At 37.2% G+C, this 14,716-nt stretch overlaps 2 pseudogenes; both read left to right on the forward strand.

The window, feature by feature from the left end:
• Positions 1-1,273: 1,273 nt before the first annotated feature.
• LOC149185859 (nibrin homolog) lies at positions 1,274-4,042 on the forward strand (annotated as a pseudogene).
• A 3,991-nt stretch (positions 4,043-8,033) lies between these two features.
• On the forward strand, positions 8,034-9,178 carry LOC149185860 (nibrin homolog; annotated as a pseudogene).
• Positions 9,179-14,716: the final 5,538 nt, after the last annotated feature.

Here is a 14,716-nt window from a genome sequence, read left to right on the forward strand (position 1 = left end):
ATCTCAAGTTAGCATGAAATCCTTTTATTTAAATACCATATGCAAGTAATCAGTGTACAATTTATGATCATAGTGCTATAACTTGTACTCGCGACCACACATTTGTGAGTTATTAAATTCTCATACAGTATACCCTTTTGCCAAAAAAACCCTGGAAATTCCTCATCCACAGGACATAATGTAAAACGTGTCGGCAAATAACATTTTTCTCCCTATTTGCAAGGTGCTTTTTTTTTAATTGTGGAGAAATATTTATGCCATTGGATCATAAGTGAATATATCTTATGCAAGTTTGGAACATCATTAGGAAAATATTCAAGGTTGTTAATATCTCTTATAATGTCACTATTATATCTTGTCTCTAGGCTCTCTTCTTAGTTGGAAATTTTGCTACTTTTTATGGACCCAATGTTGCTACTTTTTATCGTTCTTCTTGCTAGAAGCTCCGATGATCTCAAAAATAAGCTTAGAAACCTCCATTTTTACTGCTCCAAGATGGGTATCATTGTTAATAATGAAAATACTAAAGTCATGATAATTAAATCCAAAATGATCAACTATGATAATTTCATTTATGATAAAAATTACTTGGAGAATATTTCCTGATACAAATACTTAGGTATTGGCATTCAACATCAACTCAGCTAGAACTATATCATCAAGAACAAGATTATAGGAGGCTGGAAAGCTTACTATGAGCTTGAGAAAAATTGAAAGTCAAAAAATCTTTGAGTTTGGAGTAAAAAAGAACTCCTCTTCGAGACTTTCGTCACCCTTATTATTTTATATGGATGTGAGGTTTGATACTGCAGTATATCTATAGAAACAAGGAGAAAGATGGACATGATCCAAAAATAATTTATAACTCACAACCCAAGATTAAAGGAAATACTTCCTACCTGATTCTCTTGGTTGAAGTTAGCCTTTCCCCCATTAAAAGCATGGCTATGTTTAGGTATCTAGTCTGCAAGATATACAACATGGAAGTTAAGAGGCTCTCTAAAATTGCTTCTAACTCTAGTCAAAACCCTCACCTCTAGCTGAAGCAACACTAGCATAAAGATGCCCAGTCATGGATTGATCTCTGGGGGATAAAGGAGGATATCATCTCAGAGAATAAGGATAATATTAAAAACATTTTTACTTCCAATTTTAAGGATAATTCGTGGGACGATAAGGAGTTAGAGGAAAAAGGAAGCTAAGGTATTATAAGAAGGTGATCAATCCCACACTTTCTAACCAAAATTATCTTTTTGTCTTGACTAACACTAAAATGAAAATGAACTTTGCAAAGATAAGAACTAATTCCCGTGAGCTTTAGAGTGAAACTGAGCGTTGGTCTATTCCCAAAACACATTGGGATGAAAGAATCTACCATTTTTGAGATACTAAGAGTTGAAGACAAAAAACAGTTTCTCTTAGAATGTCGTACCCTTACTGATATTTGTTCTCTTTTTCAAAACATTTGTGATACTACCAACCTTATTGACTTGTTAAGTCAACAAAACTACAACGATCTCGGAACACTTTTCTCCTTTATTAATTAATTTCTCACTTTTTTAAGATGAAATAAACCATATCAATCTTAGTGAACATTAACCATTGTTAGACTCTGTCTTGTCAGCCCGCTGCAGTCAAATTCTCCAAAGTTCATTCCTTGTTATGCGCAGTCACTGATGTTACTGTGGTCCAAAAAAGAGTAGTTTTACTTCTTGAGTCCAGGGTTTTGTCTCCAAAAATGTGAAATAACGCTTGCAGGCCAGAGGGAGGTTGAATAAGTCTATAAGTCTCTTACTTCAAGAGTTTATCATCAGTAATGCTCGAAAATGATCCTTCTCCAAAACTCTAATTTGGAGAAGAAATCGAAAATTTTGTTTTTGTAATAAATTTTCATTTTAAAGCCTTCCATCATGGAGTACTTCGAAATATAGGCCCTGGTCATCTTGCTAGGTTCAATAGCCCCATCAGTCTATGTAAACGGGAGGACTTATCATAAGTATTGAAAGTTCCATAAATAAGATGGCATATTCTTGATTCTGCTGAAGCTGGAGATCTACAGGATAATGCTGCAGCCATGTCAGATGTTGGAAGGATAGAACTAAGAAGAACTCCACCGATTAGAATATAGTGTTTCCTTTATATGAAGTCAGAGAATGTACCATGTGGCTTATTCAACGGAGGATGACATAGCTACTGTATGTTGCTTGGAGAAAACTTGAAGAGCAGATACCTCTGGAGATAAATAAACTTGGAATATCTAAAGGATTTCCATAGAAAGAAACTTCACTTTTAGAGGGAAACATTTGTTTCAAAATCTTGCACTTTGAAGGTATTAGAAGCCCCTGGCGTAGCATTGTGAAACATCATCTTTTCTAGGGTACTATCGGTCTTTTAAACATGATTCGAAAACACATATAGAAAAAGCTCTGAGCGCAGCATACAGAGTCTTAAGGCGGGGTGGAAGATTTCTGTGTCTTGAGTTGAGCCATGTCAACATCCCTGGTTTCCAAGAATTATATGAGTTTTACTCATTTTCAGTTATTCCATCTATTGGAGAAATTGTTGTTGGGGATCGTGTGTCTTACCAATATTTAGTGGAGAGCGTATGCAAGTTTCCATCTCAGGAAAAGTTCACTAAAATGATTAAGGAAGCAGGCTTTGAGAAAGTTGAATATGAGACCTTTCAGGCGGAGTAGTCGCAATTCATGCTGGATTCAAATTATAATTCACATATATAAGATTTTGACATTGCTTTTGTAGAGCAATTACCTTAAAAGCTATTGAAATGGTATGTGAAATCGAAAGCTAGCAAACTATACCTATGTGGGGCATTGTTTAGAAAAATCTGTCTAAGCTGATTTTGGCCATTACAGTGTTTGATGGGTCTACTGTTTTAATTACTATTTGATATCTCAAGGAACATACAAAGTTGGTCGGAAAGATTGTGCAGTGGCAATTCAAACTGATAAAACTATCTCAAGTGTGCATGCGGAGATCATAGTTGAGGCAACCTCTTCTTAGAAGGCCTTGCAGTGCTTTTCAAGCGTCCCTTCACCAGAAATTCACCTGAAGGATCTTTCAAAGTTTGGCACATTTGTCAACAAGGAAATTTTCTCAAAGCTCGTGTTTTTTTTAGCAAATAAGGAGACAATCCTAAGTAATGGGGACTTGATAACGTTTGGAACAAATAATTCAACTTTCAGGTTGAACTTGGTTCCATTCTTATTATGTATACCAGCTCTAGAAATATTGAACCGGAAACATGGTTTATGTACCATTGTGTCATCAATGGGAGCCTACGCAACAGAGAAATGGATGTCATAGTGTACACATCTTATTGTTGAAGATTCTTCTCCTATAAAAAATGATGTGATGGAAGCTATTCAAGCCATGGTGGGGCAAACATCTTTACCTTCAGAGATTCCGAACTGCTTGAGCTTTCCTCCTTCCATGGAACTAAAAGTGGGGGAGTTTCTATACAAGTCAAGATTGCAGATCCAACACATCGAGAAGAATGCTTATGTGGAACCACATTTCTTGTTGGGCCATTTCATTTGTACCATTACAAGCAGAAATTGCAACTTCTGCTGGAAGTTGTTGGGGCTACTGTTATTCAAATTTCCAAAAGGTTTTCAAGTACACCGGCAGGTGTATCAAGAGAACGTGAAGTTTTGATAGTTCCAGCAGAGGGCACAAAAGAGAACTTAGGACTTGACTCTAATGGATTCAGTTACATTAAGGAAACCACTAGATTGAGTGAAGATAAAGTAGTTGAAGCGATTGTAGCTGGAGACTGTAGTGCATTTACCTTCGAAACGACCTTCTACCCTTCATCATCTTCAACTAAAGAAACATAAATGTGGCTGATTCTGAAAATGAAGAGGAGGTTACCATAAGACATCAACATTCTAAGGTCATAGATAGCAGCAAGACAAGCTTGAGTGGTAATTGTGTGCAGTTTCCGCCAATTTGTAAGGAAAGACAAATTGTTTCAGATACAACTGAAATAAAAAGATTTAAGCATGAGGTCGATTCTTTATAAATCCAGCACAGTAACGCCAGCGTTTCAAAAAGGTAAACGACATAGAGGAGGTGTGCTACCCATACAAGGGGCGCTACACATATACATATAACGCCCATAGCCCATGTTAAATATCAAGTGCGCTACGCACTTGCTACGCGCTACGCATTGGGTAGGTGCGCTACCCATACAGTCTCAGAGCCAAAGAAATTTCTCTTATTCACCCAGATTCGTGCTAAATTACTGCATTTTCCTGCAAACTGAAAGGATATTGAGAATGTCAACGATGATGTGGATAATGTGGAAATGCTTAACTATGATGATTTGGACTGTGTTTTAAAGTTGGTCTAGTGTGTAGACATTGGCATGCTGCTAGTGTTCATGAAGACTTCTGGAGATGTTTGAATTTTGAGAATTGTCGAATTATTGCAGAGCAAGTGGCTAAATGGTGTCGTAGGTATATAAAGGCTGTAGAACTACATTTTCCAGGTTCTCTTTTGGACGTTCCTGTCCATGAAGCATTACGTACTCTTAGGAGTCTTGAGGTGTTAACTATAGATTGGGGAAACTTTAAAGTAATGCATTTGCAAAGGATGAAACTTGGAAGGTGAATGTACGTCTTCAGGGTTGTGATCTGGAACAATGGGTATCTATGTGGCAGCATGGAAACGTGCCTTCAGTAGAGACACATGTCGTGACATTTTGGGAGGGTGGTATAATGGTAACGGAAGTGAATAGACAATCAAACCCAAATTAAACGCAGAATACCAACCATAAGCATAGAAATAGGGTCGATTTGCCTATTTTTGACCTCAGTTGCATTTCAGATGGTCTACGCTCCAGATTCTGCCTATTCATTGGTCATCAAACAGATTTCATATTATATGTTGTTCCCTTTCAGAACAAATGATTGGCTTTCCAGCCTTGTTTGTTAAATGATAATTAAACCATTCCTTATTTAGGTCGATTTTTTATCCCACCTCTAGGCTGATATGTTGTATTAAAAAATCACTTATAAAGGGTGGGGGGGGAGATTTCTGGCAGAGGTGTGAGGAGAGATAACAGAGCTTCATTGTACAGTTTTGGCAAAGAAATAATTTAAAGTTGCAGCTCTGTTTCATAAGATCCTTGTGGTAACAACTTAGCATTATGTTTTTCTTTGTTTTCATGTATTTCTTGTTATGTTTGTTGTTTCATTCATAATCATTGCCTGTTGAATACTTTTAAGTGTGAAGGGCAGAATTCAGCTTGCTGCTCTGCCCTGGGAAAGTATTTCAAGTTCTATGTTTTCCTCCGTCTGAAAAGGATTCATGAATCCATGCCCTTTTCATTATTCTCAAACATTCTTCACATTCCATATAAATTCAAATTGAATGTTTAAGCTTTTGCCTATCTTGCCTTATGTAATAATCTGCATCTTTCATTTAATTTCCCTATGCTGTTCTTGATCCCACGCTGCCCAGAAAACCCCATCATTCATTAAAACCCCTTTTCCTATCTCTTTACTAGCCTAAAATTAGTATTAATTTTAAGTCATCTCATCCCTTTTGAAGACCTTTTGCCGAGATAGACCCGGAGAGAGCCCTCTCCTGTCCTCGTAGGGCTAGCTACGAGGTTGAGCGTGGTTTGATGTGGCCTCGAGTTTTTCCTTTCTCAGCCTGAGGCAGATTTGAGCGCTAACATAGTGGCGACCATACTGGGGAAGATGGTTTGCTGTTGATGTGACATTCGACTTGAAGATTGTCTTGCCCCAGTACATGAAATCAAGTTGCAAATCTGATGCTGATGGTGGACAGCAGTCAGACACATATGAAGGCTGAAACATTCACCTGGTGACTCCAACTCGATCCAGACATTCCAGTGCTCGCTGATCCATTCATGCAATGGTAGGGTATGTGGCAAACCCTGCACTGTGTAAAGTTGTAAAAGAAGTAAGAAATCAGTTAGCAGATTTTGAAATTAATGAAGTTTTTTTCAATGCCTTGCTTCAATGTTTGAAATCTCTGAAACTTCCTCTTGAAGCTAAAACTGGTGTCTGTGAGTTAGTTGTTGAAAGAATTGAGAAGGAGATTCAGTATTTGAATGAGTAGATCCAATCATATGATTTCCGAGATCCCAACAAGTTCTTGGGAACTCTCCCTCCTTCAAAACAAGAAACAATAGAGTTGTCTACAGATGTTTGCATTGACAGTGTGCAGCTGGAGGTATGTATTACAGAGTTGGGGCAGCAAACGAAGTCTGGCTTTCATGATCCTATTACGATGTACATGGAAATGTTTTTTAGTTTGACTGACAAATCAAACTGTCTTTTACATGTTCAAACTCATTATGTGCATGAAGGGCTGCCAGCAATTACATCTGTGTCCTGGCGGAAGCATTCTCAAGCAGCATCATTCTTAGGTTTACTTGAATGGTTGATCTGGCATTTCATTATTACCTGATCTATTGTTTTTACAGCAAAGTAGGGTAGATTTTGTAAATAAATAAGCAGCCAAAAGGCAGCATTTCGTTCTGAGTTTCATTACAGTTTTAGTGTGAAGTTTGCCGAGTCAGTTTTTCAATCATTTCAGTCAAGTTTCAGTCCATAAATGAGTCGGAAGTCTCGTGTTGTCTATTGAAACAATGACTCCATTGCCCAATGGATGGAGGCACTGTCTACTCTCCCAAAGCTCTGCGGCTCTTGGCACCTCCAAAAAGTGGCAGCTGCCATCCCCATTGGAGCCAATGTTAGACTCCGTCTTGTCAGCCCGCTACAGTCAAATTCTCCAAAGTTCATTCCTTGTTATGCGCAGTCACTGATGTTACTGTGGTCCAAAAAAGAGTCATTTTACTTCTTGAGTCCAGGGTTTTGTCTCCAGAAATGTGAAATAACGCTTGCAGGCCAGAGGGAGGTTGAATAAGTCTCTTACTTCAAGAGTTTATCATCAGTAATGCTCAAAAATGATCCTTCTCCAAAACTCTGTTTTGGAGAAGAAATCGACAAATTTGTTTTTGTAATAAATTTGCATTTTAAAGCCTTCCATCATGGAGTACTTCGAAATACAGGCCCTGGTCATCTTGCTAGGTTCAATAGCCCCATCAGTCTATGTAAACAGGAGGACTTATCATAAGTATTGAAAGTTCCATAAATAAGATGGCATATTCTTGATTCTGCTGAAGCTGGAGATCTACAGGATAATGCTGCAACCATGTCAGATGTTGGAAGGACAGAACTAAGAAGAACTCCACCAATTATAATATAGTGTTTCCTTTATATGAAGTCAGAGAATGTACCATGTGGCTTATTCAACGGAGGATGACAAAGCTACTGTATGTTGCTTGGAGAAAACTTGAAGAGTAGATATCTCTGGAGATAAATAAACTTGGAATATCTAAAGGATTTCCATAGAAAGAAACTTCACTTTTAGAGGGAAACATTTGTTTCAAAATCTTGCACTTTGAAGGTATTAGAAGCCCCTGGCATAGTATTGTGAAACATCATTTTTTCTAGGGTACTATCGGTCTTTTAAACATGATTCGAAAACACATATAGAAAAAGCTCTGAGCGCAGCATACAGAGTCTTAAGGCGGGGTGGAAGATTTCTGTGTCTTGAGTTGAGCCATGTCAACATCCCTGGTTTCCAAGAATTATATGAGTTTTACTCATTTTCAGTTATTCCCTCTATTGGAGAAATTGTTGCTAGGTATCGTGTGTCTTACCAATATTTAGTGGAGAGCGTACGCAAGTTTCCATCTCAGGAAAAGTTCGCTAAAATGATTAAGGAAGCAGGCTTTGAGAAAGTTGAATATGAGACCTTTCAGGCGGAGTAGTCACAATTCATGCTGGATTCAAATTATAATTCACATATATAAGATTTTGACATTGCTTTTGTAGAGAAATTACCTTAAAAGCTATTGAAATGGTATGTGAAATCGAAAGCTAGCAAACTCTGCCTGTGTGGGGCATTGTTTAGAAAAATATGTCTAAGCTGATTTTGGCCATTACAGTGTTTGATGGGTCTACTGTTTTAATTACTATTTGATATCTCAAGGAACATACAAAGTTGGTCGGAAAGATTGTGCAGTGGCAATTCAAACTGATAAAACTATCTCAAGTGTGCATGCGGAGATCATAGTTGAGGCAGCCTCTTCTTAGAAGGCCTTGCAGTGCTTTTCAAGCGTCCCTTCACCAGAAATTCACCTGAAGGATCTTTCAAAGTTTGGCACATTTGTCAACAAGGAAATTTGCTCAAAGCCCGTGTTTTCTTTAGCAAATAAGGAGACAATCCTAAGTAACGGGGACTTGATAACGTTTGGAACAAATAATTCAACTTTCAGGTTGAACTTCGTTCCATTCTTATTCTGTATACCAGCTCTAGAAAAATTGAACCGGAAACATGGTTTATGTACCATTGTGTCATCAATGGGAGCCTACGCAACAGAGAAATGGATGTCAGAGTGTACACATCTTATTGTTGAAGATTCTTCTCCTATAACAAATGATGTGATGGAAGCTATTCAAGCCATGGTGGGGCAAACATCTTTACCTTCAGAGATTCCGAACTGCTTGAGCTTTCCTCCTTCCATGGCACTAAAATGTGGGCGAGTTTCTGTACAAGTCAAGATTGCAGATCCAAAACATCAAGAAGCATGCTTATGTGGAACCACATTTCTTGTTGGGCCATTTCATTTGTACCATTACAAGGAGAAATTGTAGCTTTTGCGGGAAGTTGTTGGGGCTACTGTTATTCAAATTTCCAAAAGGTTTTCAAGTACACAGACAGGTGTATCAAGAGAACGTGAAGTTTTGATAGTTCCAACAGAGGGCACAAAAGAGAACTTAGGACTTGACTCTAATGGATTCAGTTACATTAAGGAAATCGCTAGATTGAGTGAAGATAAAGTAGTTGAAGCGATTGTAGCTAGAGACTGTAGTGCATTTACCTTCGAAACGACCTTCTGCCCTTCATCATCTTCAACTAAAGAAACAGAAATGTGGCTGATTCTGAAAATGAAGAGGAGGTTACCACAAGACATCAACATTCTAAGGTCATAGATAGCAGCAAGACAAGCTTGAGTGGTAATTGTGTGCAGTTGCCGCCAATTTGTAAGAAAAGACAAATTGTTTCAGATACAACTGAAATAAAAAGATTTAAGCATGAGGTTGATTCTTTATAAATCCAGCGCAGTAATACCAGCGTTTCAATAAGGTAAACGACACAGAGGAGGCGCGCTACCCATACAAGGGGCGCTGCACATATAATGCCCACAGCCCATGTTAAATATCAAGTGCACTATGCACTTGCTACGTGCTACGCGTTGGGTAGGCATGCTACCCATACAGTCTCAGAGCCAAAGAAATTTCTCTTATTCACCCAGATTCGTGCCAAATTACTGCATTTGCCTGCAAACTAAAAGGATATTGAGAATGTCAACGATGATATGGATAATGTGGAAATGCTTAACTATGATGATTTGGACTACGTTTTAAAGCTGGTCTAGTGTGTAGACATTGGCATGCTGCTAGTGTTCATGAAGACTTCTGGAGATGTTTGAATTTTGAGAATTGTCGAATTATTGCAGAGCAAGTGGCTAAACAGTGTCGTAGATATATAAACGTTGTAGAACTACATTTTCCAGGTTCTCCTTTGGATGTTCCTATCCGTGAAGCATTACGTACTCTTAGGAGTCTTGAGGTGTTAACTATAGATTGGGGAAACTTTAAAGTAATGCATTTGCAAAGGATGAAACTTGGAAGGTGAATGTACGTCTTCAGGGTTGTGATCTGGAACAATGGGTATCTATGTGGCAGCATGGAAACGTGCCTTCAGTAGAGACACATGTCGTGACATTTTGGGAGGGTGGTATAACGGTAAAGCAAGTGAATAGACAGTCAAACCCAAATTAAATGCAGAATACCAACCATAAGCAGAGAAATAGGGTCGATTTTCCTATTTTTGACCTCAGTTGCATTTCAGATGGTCTACGCTCCAGATTCTGCCTATTCATTGGTCATCGAACAAATTTCATATTATATGATGTTTCCTTTCAGAACAAATGATTGGCTTTCCAGCCTTGTTTGTTAAAGTATAATTAAACCATTCCTTATTTAGGTCGATTTGTTATCCCACCTCTAGGCTGATATGTTGTATTAAAAAATCACTTGTAAAGGGTGGGGGGGAGAGTTCTGGCAGAGGTGTGAGGAGAGATAACAGGGCTTCATTGTACAGTTTTGACAGAGAAATAATTTAAAGTTGCAGCTCTGTTTAATAAGATCCTTGTGGTAACAACTTAGCATTATGTTTTTCTTTGTTTTCATGTGTTTCTTGTTATGTTTATTGTTTCATTCATAGTCATTGCTTGTTGAATACTTTTAAGTGTGAAGGGAAGAATTCAGCTTGCTGCTCTGCCCTGGGAAAGTATTTCAAGTTCTATGTTTTCCTCCGTTTGAAAAGGATTCATGAATCTATGCCCTTTTCAGCATTCTCAAACATTCTTCACATTCCATATAAATTCAAATTGAATGTTTAAGCTTTTGCATATCTTGCCTTATGTAATAATCTGCATCTTTCATTTAATTTCCCTACGCTGTTCTTGATCCCAAGCTGCCCAGAAAACCCTATCATTCATTAAAACCCCTTTTCCTATCTCTTTACTAGCCTAAAATCAGTATTAATTTTAAGTCATCTCAGCCCTTTTGGAGACCTTTTGCCGAGATAGACTCGGAGAGAGCCCTCTCCTGTCCTCATAGGGCTAGCTACGAGGCTGAGCGTGGTTTGATGTGGCCTCGAGTTTTTCCTTTCTCAGCCTGAGGCAGATTTGAGCGCTAACAACCATCATCATCATAAAAAATTTAAATTACAATTTTTTATTTAAAATTAAAAATAAACATTACTTTAATTTGAAATAAAATTATTTTAAAATAAATTTTATTACTTTAATTTGAATATAAATAAGTTGTAACATAATTGTATAGATAAGAAACAAATAAACTTTAAAAATGCATTTATTAAACCAATGGATTTCCTTATCTTTATCTTAATTTAATATTAATTTATCCTTATCAAATAAATATTAACTTATTCTTATCCAATATAATTTATTGCTTAATTTGAAAATTTAATTAACCTCTAATTGGAGTTACTCATTTTGGTGCTAAGGGATCTGGTGTAAATCGCAATATTTTGGTTGAATAATAATTTATCCTTATCAAATATTAATTTATCGGCTAATTTTCAATTAACTTAGTTGAGTTATTTCGGTGTCAAAGAGATGAGATTGGAGTTGTCTATAATGCGACTTTTTGGAGATTCCGGTGACGGAATCCGGCGGAATAAATTGAGGTTAAATCTTGATTTGTTGCAGTTAAAATGGTTTTTTAACTGCATATTTGGATTCAGCACCCTCGAAAATCTTTGGGACACTTTCATTGTGCAGAAACTAGCTATCAAACTTGCGATTCCGATAAATTCCTGCCGGATTTCGCCCGGAAAAACCCGCCGGAAAAGCTTTCAAAAAGTCGCGTTATAGACAACTGCCGATGAGATTTAGTTTAAATTTGAACGAGACTAAATTTAGACCAAATTTTGATGACGGGTTGTTTTGTTGAAATGTATTTGTGTAATGTAAGTATGTAAAAAAATTTACATTTCAGTTAAATATATTAAATTTATATTAATAATTTTTTAATTAAATAATAATAAACTATTAAAAATAATAAAATTCACTTTTCCATATTATAATTTTGTTTTTATTAATACAAGTAGAAATATTTTTTTGATAAAATTAAAATTATAATACACATATCACATTAAAATATATAACATATAAGTAGTTGCCATAATTTAAGATCTATTTTACCTTATAAATTAAAATAATGATTTTGTAACTATATTTTAATTTAATTAACAAGCACATGAAAACATTAATACTATAATTTTAATCATGGATATTTACATTCACTTTACTATAGATATTATTAACTTTGATATAATATCATGGATCAATACCATGGCTCATTAATACCACATGCCCAAAAACCATCTTTTTTCATGATCAAAATATTTTATAAATATTTTTTTTAATTTAATTTTATTGCATTTTGTGTGAGAGACACTATTCAACCCAATATGAAATAGATGTTGTAATGTCATGTTATATTATGTTTGTGATGCCCCAAGGAAATGTAAATACTTAATTTTACTGCGATAAGAGACAAACTGAATATGACAATATTAATCGTTTGGAATTTAACAATTCTTTTATTATTATTATTATTTAGCAAGAAATGTTCTCTTGATGTGTTGGCAACTTCTTGAGTAGGAAGTTGGGCAAAAGCGGTTGATATACTTGCAACCCTAACTACCTCCCCCTAACGGGAAGGGCTTCCAGGGGAAAAGGGGGAGGCAAAGGAAAATCTGCGCTGTAGGGACAGGCAGAGAAAGGAGAAGAGGCTAAGTCCGGTGAGGACCAGATAGCCAAGCACCTTGTGCGAGCATTCTTGTTGCGGATTGTGATCATAGCATATAAAAAAAAGTAGACAATGTATACATCATGTTGTACCAATTCCATAGAAGGACAAACGAAACATAGCAGAATGTTAAAGAGAACTTATATAACAGTTTCATGTGTGAAGGTGATAACAGGAAACATCATATGCAAGACTGTACCGTTCAGTTCAAAGAAAACTATTTGAACGCCCTGGAGAGCACCATCATAGCATGTATGCAGGTGAACAAGAACTATGAATCATGTAGATAATCGAATACATAGAAAACAATCCAAATGCTGTGCGGGAAACAAATAGTAAGCCAAGAACCAAACCTTACACCCTTGTTGCCAGAAAGGTACAGGCAAAGGGGAATAATATATCACTGCTGGAAAAAAAAAAAAAAAAAAAAAAAAAAAAGCACTGTTAAAACTGAAAGGAGTAACTGCGTGTGTGTGTAGGGTTGTATTTACAAGATTTACAAATCTTGGTCTCGTCCAGGTCACCTGGAATACAAACCCTAAGGGAATCCACAGGCATGACCGAGATTGCATGCTTAAGATAGACTCTCCCTCGCCAATCTAGAAACCCTCGAGGTAGAGACCTCTAAGCGAGTTCCAGAACCAAGGATGATACGTATATCTTCGTAGTAAGACTTGCGAATAAAGACATAACCGGTACAACTCCAAACCTGTGGAAAGGTTTTGGATTAACAGGCTAAAAAAAAAGAGAAAAAAACGAACTCTATACAACTGTCATAGCAGAGAAAAGTTCTGAGCATAATTAATGTGGAATTTCTAATGTAACAGAAAAGTTCTTCGAAGACCCGAAAGGGTCCAAGCCTTCATTCATCAATAATCATAACTCTCGGCACACCTACATTTTAGTCCCAAGAATTTAAACAGTGGAATAGAAATTAGGAGAACAAAAAATGCGACTGAAACCATGTATGTAAAGATTCACAACTGTCAATATACAGAAGATTTAGCCATCAAACAATGGCACCGGCACACAGACAGCGAAATCATAACCATGGAGCTATAAAGAGGAAACAACCGGAACATGTCCATTTACACATAATTAAATGAGGGTTCGTTCTGTCTAGGAATGGAAATATCTCCAGGAGTGGAAAAAAAAACAAAACCCAGAATATGCAGAGAATTCCAAGGGCGACTATGGGCATCAGAGCAACTACCCTCCCAACCCTCTGAGTGATTAACGCCCATCCAAGATAATATTAACTTAAGACAAGGTCAGTGAGAGCCAGAGTCTTAACATTAAATAGAACTAAGGAAATTACAGCTAGAAACTTTGCCGCCATGGTGGATCTTACTTGGAAGAAAGGGCCAGCTGAGGTTGTAGGCGCTCCTCCCTTCCCGAAACAACAAAGGTGGGTACCCATATACCCTGGAAGATGTAGGAACCTCCAGAGGAAAACCCGATTAGAAATTACAGTAAAATATCCTATGGTAGCAAATAAATGGAACAAAAGATACAGAAGCCTAAGTCACCTGTAGGTTCTTTGCTGGTCGCAGTCGGAAACGAGACGAAACACCAGAAGCAACCTGCGCATCAACAGTTTCGAGCTGCCGAGGAAACAGTCTATCTGGAGCAGGCTTGCTGGAGGTTTTTCCTCCAAATGATTTACCGCCATAGCAAGCTCCGGAAGAGGCAAAACCAAGGAGTCTGCCGCCGTTGGATCCTGGAGGTAAAGATGCACCGTTGATTTGGCAGGATTCCCGAACCAATAAATGGAATAGGATAGTTGTGCTCAGGCCACGTATTAGATGGAGCAGATAAGTCAATAAAAGTTTGCAGAAGTGTTGTGAACCACGTGATGGCAGCTGGGTAGCAAACACTGGTAAGCGAATGGGCACCGCGTGGACCTCCAGGTGGGAGATAAAAACTGTAGCATTAAAAAAAACGATTATCATTACACTGATATGTACCTCAGAAATGAAACTGCGCAACATTATGAGTGTTGGACAGTTAATTTACAAAAAAAAAAATTAATGGAGGCGTTACAATTGGTATCAAAGCCCAGTTACAGAACTGAGGCCTCTGGGCATTGAAGTCAAAATTGCAAAATTAAGTATTGAAAAATTAAAAAAAAACTGGAATTGACAGTGACACTGTAATTAAAATAGAGATTTAGAGTTGAAGCAGAAAGTAGCATATACCAATATTGTCCCTACTTGAGCAAGTTAAAGAAAAGAAATAGTAAAATG

Source organism: Pinus tabuliformis, chromosome 3_1 (genome assembly GCF_031772625.1).
Source record: "Pinus tabuliformis cultivar Carrire ecotype Pingquan chromosome 3_1, CPIR1, whole genome shotgun sequence".
NCBI classification, from domain to species: Eukaryota; Viridiplantae; Streptophyta; class Pinopsida; order Pinales; family Pinaceae; genus Pinus; species Pinus tabuliformis.